The sequence below is a fragment of the Pelobates fuscus genome, chromosome 8, assembly GCF_036172605.1.
Source record: "Pelobates fuscus isolate aPelFus1 chromosome 8, aPelFus1.pri, whole genome shotgun sequence".
In the NCBI taxonomy this organism is placed as follows: Eukaryota; Metazoa; Chordata; class Amphibia; order Anura; family Pelobatidae; genus Pelobates; species Pelobates fuscus.
The window spans coordinates 116,072,648-116,090,910 of NC_086324.1; positions in this window are offsets into that span (position 1 = coordinate 116,072,648).

Consider the following 18,263-nt stretch of genomic DNA (forward strand, 5'->3'; position numbering starts at 1 on the left):
CGCATGTGAGTATGTGTGTCTGTCAGTGTGTGTGTGTTCGAGTATGTGTGTCTGTGAGTTTGTGTGTGTGTGTGTGTGTGTCTGTCAGTGTGCGTGTGAGTGTCTGTCAATGAATGAGTGTGTCAGATAAGTGAGTCTGGCTGTCAGAGACGTCTGTGTGTTTGTCATTGAGTGTGTGTGACTGTCAGTGTTGATACACCCCTGACTGTAGCGTGGCCAAGCGGAGTGTACCGTGGTACAGGAACTTCTGTTTCCTGTACCTGGCAGGAAGGACATGAAAAGCTCACTGTACCGGGATTCGCTCCGCTCAGCCACGCTACAAGAAAGGTAGGAGGCATACCAGGAAGGGGACCACTATGGGGGTGGGTGAGGAGGGGAGAAATACCCTGAGGTACAGGAAAAGGAGGGAGGGGGAAAGGAACACTAAGCGACAGGGAACAGAGGGGGGAGGGGAGAGGAACACTAAGGGACAGGGAAAGGAGGAGAGAGGGGAGAGGAACAGCAAGGGTCAGAGAAGGGAGGGGACCATTAAGGGACGGGGAGAGGGGCTGGATGTGAAAGAAACACACAGCGGGGCTTGAGAAGGAAAGAGACACACACAAAGGAGCTGGGAAGAGTAAAAGACACAAAAGGGCTGGGAGAAAAGAAGTCACACAAAGGGTCTGGGAGGAGTAAGACACACAAAATGTGGGAGGATGTAAGAGTCATACAAAGAGGAGACATAGGAGACACACAAAGGCAAAAATAGGAGATAAAATACAATGGAGTCAGATATTTAAAGACGGGATAAGAAACACAAAAGGGAGGTTAAGAGGCACACAGGTGCAGATGTTTTTGGGGGGCGGAAAAATGCATCTTCGCCTATGTACCCAAAATTCTTTGCACCGGCCCTGTGTGTATGTATTGTATGTATGTCTCTGTGCATGTATGTATGTATGTCTCTTTGTGCCTGTATGTATGTATGTATGTATGTATGTATTTCTCTGTGTGCCTGTATGTATGTATGCCTCTCTGTGCATGTATTGTGTGTATGTATGTATTGTATGCATGTCTCTGTATGCATGTCTGTATGTATGTATGTATGTATGCATGTATGTGAATGTGTCTGTATGTATGTATGTATGTATGTATTTCTCTGTGTGCCTGTATGTATTTATGCCTCTCTGTGCATGTATTGTGTGTATGTCTCTGTGTGCATGTATTGTATGTGTCTCTGTGTGCATTTGTCTATGTATTGTATGTGTCTCTGTGTGCATGTATGTATGTATTGTATGTATGTCTCTATGCATGTATGTATGTATGTATGTATGTCTCAGTGTGCCTGTATATATGTATGTATCTGTGTGCATGTATGTATGGATGTCTCTGTGTGCATGTATTTATGTATTGTATGGATATCTCTGTGTGCATGTTTGTTTCTGTGTGCATGTATTGTATGTGTCACTTTGTGCATTTGTGTGTGTATTGTATGTATGTCTCTGTGTGCATGTATGTATGGATGTCTCTGTGTGCATGTATGTATGTATTGTATGGATGTCTCTGTGTGCATGTCTGTCTTTGTATGTATGTCTCTGTATACATGTATGTATGCCTTAGTACGCATGTACGTGTATGTGTCTGTATGTATGTATGTATGTATGTATCTGCATGCCTTTACGTCTTTGTATGTATGTTTCTGTATGCCTGTATGCCTCTGTATGCCTGCATGTCTCTGTACCTCTGTGTGTGTATGTCTCTGTATGTGTGCATGTCTCTGCCTGCATGTCTGTATCTCTCTGTCTGTATGTCTCTGTATGATTATGTCTGTGTTTGTATGACAGTGTACCTGTATGACATTGTTTGATTGAGTGCCTGAAAAACAATGTCTGTGTGCCTCTATGATCGTGTAAGACACACAAAGGGATCTGGAGGGGAGGGACACACAAAATGGACTAAAGGGAGAAATAGCCACATAGAGGGACTGTGGTGGAGAAAAAAAACTAAGAAAGGGGCTGGGGGTAAGAGACACAAAAAGGGGATGGGTGTAAGTAAGAGACAAACAGGAGGCACTAAAGAGGGATAATACATTCAAAAGAGGGAATATGAAACAGTAAAGAGGGTAAGAAAGTAAGAAATTCAAAAGGGGGGGGTGGTTACAAGACACACAGATGAAGATGCACTTTTTTTGCGGGTTGGGGGAAGGGGGGTGGCAAAATGCATTGTCGCCTGTGTAGCTAAAAATCCTTGCACCGGCCCTGTATACACACACACTGCATCCACTATACACATACATACATTGCATCCACTATACTTACACATACTGCATCCACTATGCACACACACACTGCATCCACTATACACACACTCTGCATCCACTATATACACACATGCTCTGCATCCGCTATCCACACACTGCACCCATTACAAAATACACACACACTGCATCCACTATACAGACAAACAATGCATTCACTACACACACTGCATGGAATACACAGCCACTACTGCCACTACACAAATACACATTCTGTATCCACTACACAGACACTGCATTCACTAAACACACACTGCATAACATAGTGCATGTTAGCGTGTTTTGCTTGGTGTGATTTTGTTGGGGATGCGGGTGGGCAGCATTTCATCCTTTGACCCAGGCAGAACAATGCCTTGGGCCAGCCCTTCACACAAGTATACTCCATACAAAAACATTCATTCATTCACAGATACTGCATAAAATAGAACCTTGCAAGAATAGGTAAGAGCAGAATCACAACAGGCAAAGCATCATAGTATCTGTACGGCAGCTGAGGATCTACCTGTTTGCCACCTCTGCTCTACAGCGGATGGCGGGCCCTTAACAGATTCTTGAACCGGGGCGCTGAGGTTTCTAGTTATGCCTCTGCTAGGAGCACTAAACGAGGATCTAACAGAAACCACAATAGGGCGATGAATGGTGGCTAAAACAAGCCTTAAATAGGCTTACCTATGTTCTGGTCCATGTCATCACTGTGACCCAAAACAGATTAGGACTGCAATGATGACGTGGTCACTTTAAGAGTGGGCGCGATGTCACGCCCATATCTATTTAGAGACGTCCTGCAGACTCTGCACTTTTTAAAATGTATTTATAAAAGAAATACAAGAAAGGAGACAGTAAAGGAAAAGCAGAGTATGACTCCCAGGAGTACCTCTGTAAAGTATAGGCAAAACTGGATAGAAATCTAAGGAAGTATTACAAAACAAGATGAATTCATAAATGTGATAAGCATTGATACAGAAATCATCCCCATTTCAGTTATGGTGAAAAAGTGAGTAGCAACTCATGTTCACAAAACCTAGAGCCCTACTCAGCCTATGCCCTCCAAGGGCAATGAACAGTCCTGCAGTAGTATGGCACATGGCAAGGCATGGTGCCAAGACAGGAGCTGGTGGCTCCAGTTGCCTGAGATATGAGAGATTCCCTCCATCACCACTGATCTCTCTTGTGTTACGTCTTTGGTCGACACTGATGTGTACCCCTTTGCTGCCTTGTGCTTAGGCGCAGTACGATGCATGCACCGCCACCACGCTAGGACCCTGTTGCCAAGATGCATTTTTTTCTGTTAAAGGATTTCTCAATGTGTAAAATTCTGTCTTCCTGGTCCCTCTTCTTAAGACCGGAGTGTCTATGCCTTCTTTTTTTTTGTCAATCAAATTTTTTTATTGAGAAGTAAAGAATTGTTACATGCAAAAGTGCAATACATTTTGTATAGGAGTGATTGGACATAGTAGCGTTTTCATTGTACATGTTAAGTTTCTGCTTGTTTGTCCTTGTTCAGGTTAATCCTCTTAAGTATGTAATATCGCTTAAACTAGGTGATACAATAGATAGTGTATGCTCCTCGTACCTAAGAGAATCATCTGGGTTAGATCTGACGTCGGGCGTGTGTTCCCAATTAGTGTGAGGACCCCTGGAGTTATGAGATTGGGCCTCTGGGGTATTTGAGGTCTGGATACCCCCCTGTATCGGGATGACAGCGCACCCATCTCAAAGAAAGTGTATGTGACTGTGTTTTCTATCCTTCCTCCCTTCCCCCCCCCCCCCCCAGCATCCTCCACATCTGTCGTTATTGTCCAGGCTGTGCAAGTGAGGTTATGCGGGTAAGCCATGATGTGTGGTGAACCGTATGTCTTTGTCTTATGGTGTCTTGTAGGTATTGTGTTAAATTTAGTTTTTCATCCTCAGTGTTTATCCATGTCGTGAGCCGTGAGTGTTCATGTACCCACTTTTGCCTGATCTAAGCCCCTATTGTGACCATTCAGCCCTTGTCTGTCTGGTGCCCTTACGCGCACCGTCGCCTTTCTGGGCTGAGTGAATTCCTTCGTCGGTCCATGTGACCCTGGTCCTGTCCCCCACCCCTCCCTTGCCTTAGTACCCTTTGTGGTGTAGCACCTCGCGTTGTGGGTGTCGGAGGCAGTACGGTCACAGGTTTCCCTATTTAAGCACTGGGCGCTGGAGTCTGTTTTGTCGGTGGTGTCGAATGTTGTCTGTGGCTGGCCCCTAGTTTGTGTGCAACGCTTTGTTCCGTGGCAGGTGAAGCCTGTGTCCCTGAGTCATTATGTCTTAGGTCCCGTTCTGTGCCAGGCTGAGGTCGTGGTGAGGGGTTCAACAGTCTTGAGTTATGGTATGTCAGAACTATGTCCGTCATCAGTCTGGGGGGGTGGGGACAGGGGTTATTTTGATACCAGAAAGTTGTCCACTTGTTCGTGTGAGTCTGGTCTGTATTAGTCCCCAGCCCCCGGCCCCCCTGGAGCGGGCGCAACCGCCACCCCCCCCGCGTGGCCCTGCCACCGCAGCTGTCTTGGCCACATCCATCCACGGGAACCAGGTCAGCGCACACTTGTCAGCTCGTCCCTGCAGTGAGGCCGTCATAATTTCCATGTTGTAGATGTCTTCCACCCTGTCGATCCACTGCCCCAGGGAGGGTACTGTCGTGTTTTTCCAGTGTGTGGGGATGAGCGTCTTGGCCGCCGTGAGCAGGTGTATGGTGAGCCCTTTTTTGTATGCTTTCAATGGTGTGTGCGTATGGTTAAGCAACATCATCAAGGGTTGCAGTGGTAGATCGGTGTCTGTGATTTCTTTTATTGTGCGGTTCACCATTTGCCAGTATGGGACTATGAGTGGGCATGTCCACCAGACATGGTAGGCTGTACCCTTCTCAGTTCCGCATCTCCAGCATTCGCTGGGAATCATGTCGTGGATATGTCTTAAGATGTCCGGGGTCCTGTACCAGTGCGTCAGGATTTTATAGTTGCATTCTTGGTACTTTGAGCTTATGGTTCCTTTGTGCGTCAACTGGAAGATCTTGTTCCATTCCATGTCCGTGAGTTCAATCCCCGTTTCCCTTTCTCATCGCTCCATGAAGCCTAAAGCGCCCTTGTCTCCGCTATTCATTAGTGCTGAATACATAGTTGATACGCCGTGTGAGAGATGTTGCCTAGCTGTGCATAGTTGTTCCAGATATAGGAGGGGGCGGTGTAGATGATTCTTATCCTTGATAGCGTTATAGTAGGTTTTGAGTTTGAATTCATCCAGTCTGGTCACGCCACGATCCTGTGTCAGGTCTCTCAGGGGTTTAAGGTTCCGGCCACTACACCATTGGTGTAGGTAAACCCAGTCCGTCGCCTGGAAGTTTTTAAGGGCAGCAGTGTTTAGGCCACCCGCTAATTTTGGGTTGTTAGTTATGGGTGTGAGCGGATTGGGTGATGTGGTGAGCTGTTTGGCGTACCGTATCCCGCACCAGACCCTAAGAGTGGCGTCTATCATCGGGTTGCCTGTGCTTATTTCTCTGAGCGTAGCCTCACCCAGCCACAGTAGCGCTGGGATCTTCCCTTGTGCTTGTTGAAGCTCCATGTCCACCCATTGCTTAGTGTTTGGGTTGGCGTGCCAGTCGACCAGTCGATGTAGGTGGGTCGCCTGGTAATACATGAGTGCGGAGGGGAGTCCCATTCCTCCATCACTCTTTGGACGCTCTAGTATTGATCTCCGGACCCGTGTAGGCCTTTGGTTCCATACAAACCTTCTAACGTTGGTGGTTAGCGTCTGGAAGAAGACTTGGGGGATGGTGGTAGGCAGCGTCTGAAATAAGTATAGAATGCGCGGCATAATATTCATTTTTATAGCGCTTATGCGGCCAAACCACGATATGTACTTGGATGTCCATCGTTTTAAATCTTGCTGTAGCGTCACGAGGAGAGGTGCGAAGTTCAGTAGGTATATCTGCGAGAGATCTTTCGGCAGCCAGACTCCAAGGTATCGAAGCTTTGTTGTGCAGATTTTGAATGGGAAGTGTGCTTCGATATGTTGTGTTAGGGCTATGTCCTGTGCCAACGGCATCGCTTCCGATTTCTCTAAGTTAAGTTTCAAGTTAGAAACTTGTATTGTTTAAAGGCCTCTAGCAAGTTCGGGGCCGTTCTATGAAGAAGAGCATATCGTCAGCATATGCCGCGACCTGATGTTCCGCCCCACCCAGTCGGGTCCCCACAATGCCCCCGTCCCGTCTGACCGCCTCCAGAAAAGGTTCGAGAGTGAGGGCAAACAGGAGGGGTGACAGGGGGCAGCCCTGGCGGGTGCCATTGTGAATGCTAAATGGTTTTGTCAGTGCTCCGTTGACCAGAATGCGTGCCGTTGGGTTGGTGTACAGAGCGGCCACCCATGTTCGTAAGTTGGGGCCGAAACCCATATGGCGTAGCGTCTCCGCGAGGAAGGTCCAATCCACTCGGTCAAATGCCTTTTCAGCGTCTGTTGACAGGAGCATAACCTCCCGTTTACCAGACCTGGCCGCGTGGATTACGTTGAGGGCTCTGATGGTGTTGTCCCTGGCCTCCCTCCCGGGTATGAAACCGACTTGGTCTGGATGTACCAGATCAGGTAGAGCTTGGGTGAGCCGAAGCGCCATTGCCTTAGCAAATATCTTCAGGTCCGCGTTCAGTAATGAGATTGGACGGTAGCTGGCGCAATTAGTGGGATCTTTACCCTCTTTTGGGAGGACAGTGACGATGGCACTCAAGGTGTCCATGGGGAAGCAGCCACCCGTTAGGATTGAGTTGAGGCCTGTTGAGCGTCTCGGCAATAGTACGTCCTTAAAGGTGCGGTGGTACGATAGCCCGATGTGGCTTTGAGGCTTTCATGGCTCCGGACAGTTCTTCGATCGTCAGAGGTTGGTCTAATTCCGCCTCCTGCTCCGGGGTGAGTTTTCTAGCCACATGTCTTTCAAGGTATGCCAGAACTCTGTTTCTATGACGCTGCCCCGCGGGTCCCTCCCTTGCTCGTGCCTGTGCGTATAGCGCCGCGTAGTATTCTTGGAATGCCTCCAGGATGCCCTCCGGCAGGCGTCTGACGCCTCCGTCTCGTGTGTGGATCTTGTGGATGTGTTGTGTCCTCCTTTTATCCTGTAACATCCGTGCAAGCAGTCTGCCACTCTTATTAGAGTGTTTGTAGAAGAATCTAGCTGACTTTCTAGCTTCACCATTAAACTATGGGGAATTACGCTAAGGTGACAGGCCTCCACGTGTCCTCGGTTTGAAGCGTAGAGTTGTTGCAGCAGGAGCCGGCAGCCTCCAGGTGGGCGCTGTTCCAAGCGGGGCAGTGGAGCGGGTCCCGCGTGCGTGGGTGCCTCCCCAACGGTATCTATTCTTCGGGGCCCTCTGGGCCGCCCCTGCGCCCTGGTGGTCCGGAGTTTGGCCAGAGGTTCTGCGCTGCTTCTGTTGATCCTGTTGTTCGAGCCGGGGGATTGTCTAGGATCCAGTTCGGAATCGGCACATCAGGTAAGCCGGTCATCCGGAGGAAGAGGGGCACATCGTTGGGCCAGCGAATTACATGCCAGGCATTCCCCATTCTGGCCTGGAGGCTGAATGGAAACCCCCATTTGTAGAGGATTTTCCGTTCCTGTAGAAGGTGGGTAAGTGGCCTCAGGGCCCGTCGGGCATCGAGAGTGATAGTAGACAGGTCCTGGAAGAGGGTGACCTGTGCGTCCATATAGGATATATGCGGCCGTTCTCTGGCGGCTCTCATGAGGGCCTCCTTTAGCTGGAACGACACCAGTGAGCAGATGATGTCTCTGGGTTGGCCGTCTCTCCTGGGGGCCCTCAGGGCCCCGTGCGCTCTCTCTATGCCAAATTCTTGCAGAGCTGTGTCCCCCAGGAGGTGCGTAAATAGGCCCGTGAATATCTCCTGCAGGGCCTCACCCTCCGCCTCCGGCAGGCCCCGGATTCTGATGTTGTTCTGGCGGCCCCTGTTGTCCAGGTCTTTGATCTGCCAGCGGAGATCCAGGAGGATGTTGCCCTGCCTCGTGGTGGCCAGATCTGCGGCCTGCTGATGCTGTGCGGCCTGCAGGTGAGTCTCTTCAAGGGCATCCACTCTCTGCTCCAGTGCGTAGAGGTCGCTACGATCTGCTGCAATTTCTTCTTTGATGATTGAGCGTAATTCAGCCACCATTTCTGTTTTATCCCTGCGGGTCAGCATGCTTGTTGAGATCGCTGCAATGTCCGCTAATATCTGGGACATTGTGCCTATTGCAGGTGAGTCTTGTGTGGAACCCATCACGCTGGAGCCAGGGGATGAGGGTGCCCGTGTGTCCACCTCCCCAGAGCCGCGGAGGCTGGGCGGCACCGACAGAAATTCGTCCATCAGGCCCGGTGGTTGCCTTGCCGGGGCTGCGCTGGATGGTCCTGCGGTGGTGAGTCTCCTGTTTTTCCTCATTTGCGTGTGTATTTTAGGTTATTGAGGCTAATTTACTGGGCTTAGCAGGTTGGGGCCTAGGAGCTTGAGTTAGGTGCGTCTCACTCCATCGGTGGTCAGGCCACGCCCCCCTATGCCTTCTGGGTTAATTATCCAACAGCTGAAATATTTTTACTGGTGATGTTTATTGTGGGGAGATAAACTTAGTCTCTGCAATGTACACCCTGTTCCAAATTATTATGCAAGTTATATTTTTCTCATTTACCTAAATAATTCATGTAAATAACAGTCAGCATATTTCTCATGTTATCAACTATTAAAGAGTACAATTAAAATTTTATTGAACAAACCTCCTAATGATAACAGTATTTTTTTTAAACATAAAACACTTACAATGCACTGTTCCAAATTATTACGCACAGTAAGTTTCAAAACACTTTATAGGTTGTAAAGAACTGAAAATTGTCATTTGTTGTGTTTGCAGCATATATACTGAAATCAAAAGCTATTTCAATCAAACTTATAACAATATTTTAACTTTTTAAACATTTTAACAGGTCACGTTATATTTTAACATAGGACCCCTTATTTGATAGCAGCTTCACAAGTCTTGCATACATTGAACTTGTGAGTTTTTGGACAGTTTCTGCTTGAATTTGTTTGCAAGATGTCAGAATAGTCTCCCAGAGCTGCTGCTGTTTGGATGTAAACTTAGAAATTTACACATTTATTTTTATTATATAATTGTATACAGGTTACACTATGTTCTGTAGATTTGTGTTTTCTATTTAAGGTATATCTGAAAACATTGGGACTACATATAAGTGTATATGACCCCTTAAGGTATATCAAGGTTTTCCTTTTTTATATACCAGTATATCCACTTCTATTAGAGCGCTACACCTGATATTCCTTCTTCCCATAAAAAAAATGTTACCTACTTTTTTCAGCCTGCAGACTGAGGCAACCGTTTTATTCAAAGCTAAAGCATTTGGAAGACACAGATGTCTCAAAGTGATATGTCACATTAAACAATGTATATGCTTCCTGAATCAGATAGCTTTAATTTAATTTCTTGAAATCTAAATGTTACTGCATAAACATACATATTTTTAGATAAAGAGTGACCACTGATGGCGCACACTGTGATGTGTAACATTGTCTGTTGTGTCCTACATCTATACAAAATAACCCAGAATACTTTTTAAAATGTCTAATCTTTTGTAAAGAACCCAAACATGTCAATTTCAAGTAAGCACAGATGGGAAATTGTGATCCAGTAGCATCTTAATATTCTTATTTAATCATTGAAATCTTAAAGCTCTAAAGTAACAGTTTATTGGGAGATATATGAAGCAGTTTATGAGCAGATGTTCATGCTGAACATAGTTGTAAATCCAGATTTCAAGTAGCTACAGCTGCGTATTCAAAGCAATTTGTTTCTGTAATATCAGAGAAAAAGCAACATTTATATTCTACTGGAAAGTGTGCAGTATCAAGAAATGTTTAATATAGAATTCCATATTGCTCAAACCTGTATAAAATGTTCTACAATTCAGCACAGTTTATATCAAAATCAAATATAAACATTTTTTTTTTTTTTTTTACTGTATACTGACAACCTGGGGTCAGAATCCTCAAAATGTCCAGAATCTAGCTTTTAAAAGCAGCATGGAGTGATTCATTATACTCAAGAAAAAAAAATGATAGCACCTGGTTGATCTATTTTGCATATTTGTTGCTAACTTACAGAGTCTAAGCAAACATTTATATTGTTAAAGGGACACTATAGTCACCTGAACAACTTCAGCTTAACCCCTTAACGCCGTTACGACATGCTATGCCGTCACGGATTAAGTGGGCTTAAAAGCCGTTGTGACGGCATAGCACGCCGTAACGGCTGAAGCCCCTGGAGCGCCCGGTATACTCACCTTCCCGGCGCTCCGCTTCCGGAGGACTGCCTCACAGCCCAGGCAGCCCTCCCACGGCAAATCAGGCCCCCAGGGGCCATGTGATCGCTCTCAAATAGCTGGCTGTGGATCTGCCAGCAGGGGGACTGTCTAAAATATTAGACAGTCCCCCTGCTGGTAGGAGGTGTAAAAAAAAAATATTAGACAGGTTATAAAATTAATTAAATGCATTTTTATATATATAATATATGTATATATATTATATTATATATATTTAACGTCATACAAAGTGTATTTTAATACTAATATAAGTATATATATTAGTATTAAAATACACTTAGAATGATGTTACATATATATAATATACATATATTATATATATATAATAGATATATACACATATATTTTATATATAAATACGTATAATTACAATAATAAATAAATTAAATAATAAAATTAATAAATACAATTTTGAAACAAAATTTTATATAAATTATATATACATATGTAATTTCATTCTAACTGTATTTTGTTATTAATATATATATATATAGGTAACAAAATACACTTAGAATGACATTCTATATATATATATATATATATATATATATATATATATATATAAAATGCAAATAACCGCAAATATATATATATATATATATATATAGATAAATACATATAATTACATAAAAGATTACATTAGTATACACGTAGAATTTAAATACCTATAAATGCATATATATTAAAATTCTACGTGTATATTTAAGTAATCTTTTAACATAATTAGGTGATTTGATTAACATACCTGACAACACAGGGAGAAAGTGCTGAGAATTTAATTCGCAAGCACTATATTTGACCCTGTAACTCTCCAAGACAACATAAAACCTGTACATGGGGGCTACTGTTTTACTCGGGAGACTTCGCTGAACTCAAATATTAGTGTTTCAAATTGGTAAATTGTATTACAACGATGATATTTTAAGTAAAAGTGAAGTTTTTTGCATTTTTTTACAAACGAACTGCACTTTTATGGACTATATTATTGTTGTAATATGTTTTACTGTTTTAAAACACTAATATTTGTGTTTAGTGAAGTCTCCCGAGAATAACAGTACCCCCCATGTACAGGTTTCATGGTGTTTTGGAAAGTTAGAGAGTCACATATAAGGCTTGCATTTCATTTTTTTGACATTGAAATTTGCCAGATTGGTTATGTTGCCTTTGAAAGCGTATGGTAGCCCAGGAATGAGAATTACCCCCATGATGGCATACCATTTGCAAAAGTAGACAACCCACGGTATTGCAAGTGGGGTATGTCCAGTCTTTCTTAGTAGCCAGTTAGTCACAAAATGGAACGTTCTATATTTGACCCTGTAACTTTCCAAAACACCATAAAACCTGTTAATGGGGGATACTGTTGTACTCGTGAGACATCGCTGATTACAAATATGTGCATTTTTGTGCAGTAAAACCTAACAGTATTATGACATTCACAGCTAAAATGTCAGACGGAAATACAACTTAAAAAAAAATCCTATTTTCTCAATTTTTTTTTAAATTTTATTCATAATGAATTATGTTCCATATATGAATAGTTAATGATAAATTAAAGCCCTGTTTCTCCTGAACAAAATGATATATAATAAGTGTGGGTGCATATAATATGAAAGAGGGGAACTACGGGTGAACAGACATATAGCGCAAATTCCAGTTTTTGTTTACGTTTTGATCAGAACGTGCACTATTGACTCCGTCCTGAAGGGGTTAATGAGGTTGTTCAGGTGAGTGCTACAGCTCCCTGCAGCCTTTTTCTTGTAAGCACTGTATTTTCTGAGAAAATGCAGTGTTTACATTGGAAGCTTGGAACACCTCTTGTTGCAGTCAATCAGACGGCCACCAGAGGGACTTCCGAGTTCAGAGGCCCTAAAAAGGCCTCATTCACGTCTGACGTATTCACGCACGGGTGAATACTTCAGTTGGGCTATCAGCACACAAAGCACTGTGAACGCGCTTTGTGTGCTGAGGCTGTCAGCACTGCTGTGGGAGTAGCTTCAGCTGACAGCTGAAGACCGAACCCACAGGGACTCTTTCTGGCCACAATAGTGGTTGAAGGGTGGGGGGGGGGAGACCTACTCTCCTCCCCCCACCCCCCGGTTTTTTTCAAAATTAAGATACCAGTATATGAAAAGCCCAAAATGCACAAGGAAAATGAAACAAGGAAAACATTAAAGGGTCGCCAGAACAATTATAGCATAATGTAGTTTTTCTGATGTTTATACGATGTACCTGCAGGCATTTTCAGTGTTTACATTACTCCATAGGGACACCTCCAGTGGCACTCAGACTGTCACTAGAGGTGCCTCCTGGTTCAATGCTGTGACGCTCAGTGTCAACGTTCTGCATGGAGACACTAAACTTTCCCCATCTAGATGCATTGATTCAATGCATCTTTATGAGGAGATGCTGATAGGTCAGTGTGGGGTTTTGACGTATGTGCGCATAAGCCTCCAATGCTTTTGTATGGGAGAGCATAGGATTGGCTGAGGTTGTCAATTCTGATAATCTCAGGCAAAGAGGCGGATCATCGGCAGGGCTAACACTGGCGAACCTATGCAGCCCTGGAAAAAAGTATGTTTTATACTTATTTAAGGACGGCAAGGCAGGGTTGACCATGTAAATAGTGTACACTTTGTATTCCTGCCCTCATGGTGTTCATTTAATATTTGACAGGTAAATCAAAGAAAACAATACAGCCTTTTCATAAAGCGTGGAAAGTTATTTAAATTTTTTTTGCACAAAAGCAGGATACTTGACATTTTATGTGAAAAAATGTTCATGGATCACTTTAGAATCTTGATCAATGACTGAGTAATTATCTTGCTCCGGTCTGTTGAAGTCAAACTGTCAGCCTTCCATTCTGGAGCTAAGCATGTCAGCATTTTTTCTCCATATATCTTTCTCTTCATTGTTAGTGCCATCTTCTGTGTGTTTGTCACCGGAAAAGGCCACAGGCATGTGGCAGAGGTTGGCAAGGTGCTAGTTTTATTGTATTGTTTTTGTCTTGTTTGTTTCATTGTTATACACAGACATATACAGTATCATATTGCAAGAGAGATACAAGATGATAAGGAGGTTCATTAAGGCAATACAGCTCATAGTGTTGTCAAGAGCCATATCACTTGCAGGGGCCTTTTTAACACTGTGAGGCACAGTTGGGGAGATTGAAAACTCTTTATATTATAGTGCCTCTGACAAGAATGGTTTGGATTTATGCCTTGCTCAGTAGTACTGGGAATGGGAGGAAGTGATTACATATCACTTCCTCCTAGCAAACCTCAAGCCACATACAGGATATAAGGCAGATGACAACCTACCCCAGTCCATTCCCACTGGACTCCTGGAGGGTCACCTTCCAGGAAATAGTAGATATGGAAAAAGGGTGGCTGAAGTATGCATTTATTTGTTTATGTGTGTCTATCTGTGTGTGTGTGATGTATCTTTTTGTAGAAGTGTATGCCTATAGACCTAAAAGTTGCAATTCATATGTCAGTTCTCCAAAATTCCTTGAGTATATCCCTTGTTTAGCTGATTTTCATCATATTTCTCTTCATCTGTACTCTGTACAATATAAAAAATAATAGTTAAACAAAGACTAAACAACAGTCACTAGTTTTGGTGTATAGACATATGTGCCCAATTAATCCTAATGAATATTAGTACAAATACATTTTTATTCAAACTAACAAATTACAGTTATATTACTTCTTTATTTAAGAAGATTAATAAATCATATAAATAGTAAATATCAAAGTGGTGTAAAGACTTTGTGTATTAGTTAATCCCACAAACTCTAAGGATTATTCTAAAACCTTTTGCACAGATTTTGACTGTGACCTTTACTACCAAGTGTCAATCAATCATTTGAAATTGTTCTAGATCTTATGCTCATATTAATCAGGGCTGAAAAATCCAATTTAGATAGAATTTAAGCTTTATTGGAAATTAAATTGACATAAAATCTACAGTGAAAGGAAAAAACTATTTGATCCCCTGCTGATTTTTAATGTTTGCCCACTGACAACAAAATGATCAGTCTATAATTTTAATGGTAGATATATTTCAACTTATATAGATCAAGGCTGAAAAATCCAATATAGAAAAAATGTAAGCTTTATTGGAAATTAAATTGACATAATTTTAATGGTAGGTGTATTGCAACAGTGAGAGACAGAATAACAACAGAAATAAAATCCAGAAAAACGCATGTCAGAAAAGCTGTAAATTGATTTGCATGTCAATGAGTAAAATAAATATTTGACCCCTTCGACTTAGGCAAAACCCTTGTTGGCAATCACAGAGGTCAGACGTTTCTTGTAGTTGGCCACCAGGTTTGCACACACAGGGCCAGATTAAAAGCCCAGTGGGCCTGGTGCTGACAATTATGATGGGCCTAATTACAAAATCCTATTGACCAAAAACACTAAAACAGTCCTACCTCCTCAGCATCATATATCTGATGGAGATGGTGCTGGAGGGAAACTCATAGGATGCAGTTATGAGAAAACACATACCCTATGCTAATCTCACGCTTTCGTCTTTCAAGTAATCCCATACCCCCTAACAGCAGTGTACAGTAAAGAAGGAAGTCTATGGATGGGGTAAAAGGGTGGGCCACTGACACAAATCACATAACCAGAACTGCCGAAAGGGGCGAACATGTCCCCATGTCTCCCAGCCCCACAGTGTCTGTGTCCCCATGTCTCCCAGTGTTCCCATGTCACTAGGACACTAAGGGACATTGAGAGACATTGGGACACTGGGAGACATGGGGACACTGAGATACTAGGGATCACTGGGAGATCTGGGGACACTGGGTGACTTTGAGACATGAGGGGGCACTGGGAGATATGGAGCACTGAGACACTGTGATATATAGGGACACTGGAGACTTGGTGTTGACCTGGATACAGGTCAAAACGTTGCGGTGTCCAATAAACCTGCTTAAATCTATCACAGTGAGTGCCTGAGATTTTTCTTTTATACTAGGGGACACTAGGGGCCCACTTGTGGGCCCTGTGAGACATGGGGACACTGGGAGACTAGAGGATTCTGAGAGACTAGGGGACACTGAGACACTAAGGACACTGAGACACTACGGACACTGAGAGACACTGGGAGACTCTGATACATAAGGGACACTGTGATACATAGGGGACACTGGAGACTTGATAAAGACCTGGGTACAGGTTGAAACATTGCGGTGTCCAATAAACCTGCTTAAATCTATCACAGTGAGTGCCTGAGATTTTGTATTTTATACTAGGGGACACAGACACTTGGGGCACTGTGAGACATGGGGACACTGGGAGACTAGAGGATTCTGAGAGACTAAGGGACACTGAGACACTAAGGACACTGAGAGACACCAGGGACAATGGGGCACTGATACACTCTGATACACAAGGGACACTGTGATACATAGGGGACACTAGAGATTTGATAAAGACCTAGGTACATGTTGAAACATTGTGGTGTTGTCGCAGTTGCCGACTTGCCGCGTGGCACGGCTGTGCCAGACCGGCACAGCCTCGCCGGCAGCACGAGCTTACCTGCTCGTCAGCGAGCCGATAGCCGCTTTCCCGCATCCTCCGGCCGTCGTGCCCGGATCCAAAATGGCGCTGACCGCGTGGTCGCGCCTAAACGTAGCTCCGCCCCCGAAGTTCATACTGACGTGCGCGTGACGTCACAACATCAACGCGCACGCACATTTTGGGGTCAGTGGTCGCCCTTTGACCAATCAGACCTTAGAGAGGGATATTTAAATCCCTAGCTCACCTCAGTACCTTGCCCTGTCGTGGTTTCCTGTTCCTGGTTTCCTGAGAGTGCTTTATCTTTGTGAATCTGATTTCCTGGTATCCTGATCTTGGCTTTTCCCTGGTTATTCTGAATTCTGGTTTCCCTGACTTGGCTTGTGTAAATGGTATTGTGCATTTTCTGGCTTCCTTGACCTCAGCTTTCCCTTTGACCATTCTCTGTCTCTAGCGTATTAGTCCGGCCATTCTAAGGTCCGGTTTACGCTCTGTCCTTTTATTTTCCTTTTTCTTGCCTATGTATATGTTTACATAGTTTCTGCATGCTGGACCACACTAGTAGTCGTGACATTACGACAGGGACCTCCCAGCAACTCCTCCAGCTCCCCAGTGTAAACCTCGCGAGACCCACGGCCGTCAGAGCGTTACCATGGCAACGCTCCGCATGGCACGCTGGCCGCGAGAGTTACACTGGGGTGCTGGAGGAGCTGCTGGGAGGTGAGTAAACGCTTGCTGGCCGCCCCCAGCTCAGCCAATGCCACTGGACCACCAGGGTCTGCTATATCCCCCCTCCTTGGTCCGGCAACAAGCAGGGAGGGGGGACAACAAAAAAATCAATAATAATTAAATATATAAAAAAAAAAAAAAAAATTAATATAAAAATTAAAAAAAAATATTTAATAAAAAATGCCCCCTTACACACACACTCCATTATTATACACACACACATTACACAAACACACTGTGTATATAATGCAGTGTTTATACAATTCAGTGTGTTTGTATAATAATGCAGTGTGTGTTTGTATAGTATGTGTGTATATAATGCAGTGTGTGTTTGTATAGTGTGTGTATAATGCACACTACACAAACACACTGAATTATATACACACACTATACAAACACACACTGCATTAGATACACACACTATACAAACGCACTGTGTATATAATGCAGTGTTTATATAATGCAGTGTGTTTATAATGCAGTGTGTGTTTGTATAGTATGTGTGTATATAATGCAGTGTGTGTTTGTATAGTATGTGTGTATATAATGCAGTGTGTGTTTGTATAGTATGTGTGTATATAATGCAGTGTGTGTTTGTATAGTGTGTGTGTGTGTATATAATGCACACTACACAAACACACTGCATTATATACACACACTATACAAACACACACTGCATTATATACACACACACTATACATACACACACACACTGTATTATATACACACACATTATACAAACACACTGCATTATATACACACTATACACACACTGCATTATATGTGTTTGTGTAGTGTGTTTATATAATGCACACTACACAAACACACTGCATTATATACACACACTATACAAACACACACACTTTGCATTATATAAACATACTACGTTCACTATACACACACTACACAAATACACACACACTCTGCATTTCTTATATACACACACTACACAAACACAAATACACTCTGCATTTAATATATACAGCATTCACTTTACACACACACTGCATCCACTTTACGCACCCTACACAAACACTCTGCTTTCATTATATACACACTAGACAAATACACACTGCATCTACTACACACACTAGACAAATACACACTGCATCCACAACACACACACACTACAAAAACATACACTGCATCCACAACACTCACACTACACAAACACACACTGCATCCACTACACACACACTACACAAACACACACTGCATCCTCTGCACACACACAAACAGCTCCCCTGTCTAAACACACTGCATCCACTACACGTGGCATTTATATTTTGTGCATTTACCTTTAGAAATTGTTTTTATTTTCCAAAATGGGAAATG